The sequence below is a fragment of the Apium graveolens genome, chromosome 1, assembly GCF_009905375.1.
Source record: "Apium graveolens cultivar Ventura chromosome 1, ASM990537v1, whole genome shotgun sequence".
NCBI lineage: Eukaryota > Viridiplantae > Streptophyta > Magnoliopsida > Apiales > Apiaceae > Apium > Apium graveolens.
The window spans coordinates 48,268,073-48,270,419 of NC_133647.1; the positions used below are offsets into that span (position 1 = coordinate 48,268,073).

At 40.5% G+C, this 2,347-nt stretch overlaps 1 non-coding gene across 1 annotated transcript; it reads left to right on the forward strand.

Annotated features, from left to right (window-relative positions):
• The first annotated feature begins 1,612 nt into the window (after positions 1 to 1,612).
• LOC141680859 (small nucleolar RNA R71) lies at positions 1,613 to 1,719 on the forward strand. Its single transcript, XR_012558434.1, has one exon. It is a non-coding gene; the product is annotated as a small nucleolar RNA R71 (small nucleolar RNA).
• Positions 1,720 to 2,347: the final 628 nt, after the last annotated feature.

The window sequence follows — 2,347 nt, forward strand, 5'->3', positions numbered from 1 at the left end:
CAAAGTATCGACCATTTCCACCTTAAAACACTCCTTATTTTCTGTAGGGAATTTCATGGCATTGAACACATTAAAAGTCACATCCTGATCCATCACTCGCATGGTAAGCTTAGCTTTCTGCACATCTATCAAGGTTCGGCCAGTCGCCAAGAAAGGTTTTCCCCAGATTATGGGAATCTTCTTATCCTCCTCGAAATCAAGAATTACAAAATCAGCAGGGAAAATGATTTTATCCACCTTGACCAAGACATCCTCCACAATACCTCGCGAATATGTAATAGAACGATCGGCCAACTGCAAAGTCATGTATGTAGGCTTTGGATCAGGCAAGTCCAATTTTTTTAAGATTAACAATGGCATCAGATTGATGCTAGCTCCCAAGTCGCATAGACATTTATCAAATGACACCTTACCAATGGTGCAAGGAATAATGAAGCTTCCAGGATCTTTAAGTTTCGGAGGCAATTTCTGTTGTAGCACAACACTGCATTCCTCCATGAGAGCAACAGTCTCTAAGTCATCAAGCTTCACCTTCCTAGAGAGAATACCTTTCATAAATTTCACGTAACTAGGCATTTGCTCAAGAGTTTCAGCAAAACGTATGTTGATGTGAAGTTTCTTAAACACCTCCAGAAACTTCGCAAACTGCTTATCCAGTTCTTCTTTTGCAGCCTCTTAGGAAAAGAAGGTGGAGGATAGATCTATTTCTCCCCTATATTACCCTCAGGAGGAGTGTACTTAACAGTAGTCTTCTTTGGTTCCACTTCGACTTTCTTCTGATCTTCTTCTTTATCAGCCTCCACTTCAGAATAGAGTTTTAGCTACTTCGGGATTCGTAACATTACCAGACCTCAATGTAATTGCCTTAACATGCTCCTGAGCTTCCTTCTTGCCTGACACTTCAGTATCGCTTGGAAGCGTTCCAGGTTCGCGATTAAGTAAGGCATTTGCAATTTGCCCAATTTGATTCTCCAAGGTCTTGATAGAGACGAATTGGCTCTTGCACATGAGTCTCAACTCCTCCAATTCAGATTTATCATTAGCTTGCGGTAGCTACTGAAGTTGAAGTTGTTCCTTCAGGGCATATTGCGGTTGCTAAAAACCTGGAGGGCTATATTGTCTTGCTTTTTATGGATGATAAGATTGTTGCACCGTATTTTGATTGTTGCTTCAACTTAAGTTAGGATGATTCTGGTTATTTGGATGATAAGTTGTTGAAGCTTGTTGTTTTGATCTCTAGTAGTTGCTCACAAATTGAGCTAATTCATAAGAAATGGCATACTGCTCAGTTTCATGTGCTCCCGCACAAAGCTCACAAATGCTATTAATCTGATTAACTCCATAATTTGCCAAAGAGTCCACTTTCATCGTCAAAGATTGTAGTTGACCAGATATATCAGTAGCTTGATCCACTTCCAGAATTCTTGCTACCTTTCCTTGCAACATTCTTTACATAGGATTCTGGTATTCATTGGCTGCCATTAGCTCAATCAACTCATAAGCTTCATTGTAGCTTTTAGCCAATAAGGCTCCACCAGATACTGCATCAAGCATAAGTCTAGAATGTGTGCCTAGAGCATTGTAGAAACAGTTTATGTTCATCCAATCAGGCATGCCATGGTGTGGGTACTTCCTTAGCATCTCCTTACAACGATCCCAAGCCTCACACAGAGATTCACCAGCTTGCTGAGCAAACTGAGTAAGAGCATTCCTGATTGCAGCAGTCTTCGCCAAAGAATTTAGTGAGAAACTTTTGAGCAAGATCCTTCCATTTGGTGATAGACCCTGGTGGTAGAGAATGTAACCAACACTTCGCTTTATCCCTCAAAGAGAATGGGAATAGTCACAGCTTAATGGCATCTTTAAACACATCGTTGAACTTGAAAGTGTCACAGATCTCGATGAAATCCGTGATGTGCATGTTTGGGTCTTCAGTAGGATTACCCCCAAACTGAATTGAGTTCTGTATCATCTGAATCGTGCTCGACTTGATCTCAAAAGTGATACCCTTGATGGCTGGCCTGATGATGCTTGACTGAATGTCATTGATCTTAGGCTTAGAAAAGTCCATCAAAGCCTTAGAATTATCTGCTTGCTCCTCCATCTCTAATAAAGGCGGTTCTTCAAATTTCTCTTCTTCAGCTACTTTCTCTTCATCCTCAAAAACTTCCCTACGATCAACTACAACATCTTCCTCATCTTTTTCCAGAATTTTCCTACGAACTCGTGAACACGTTTGCATAAACGATCGCTAGATTACCTGAAAGACAACAAGAAAGAAAAAGTGTGTAAGTAACAATGTCTGAGTCAATGAACTTTAACGATCACTGATGACAAACACATAAAC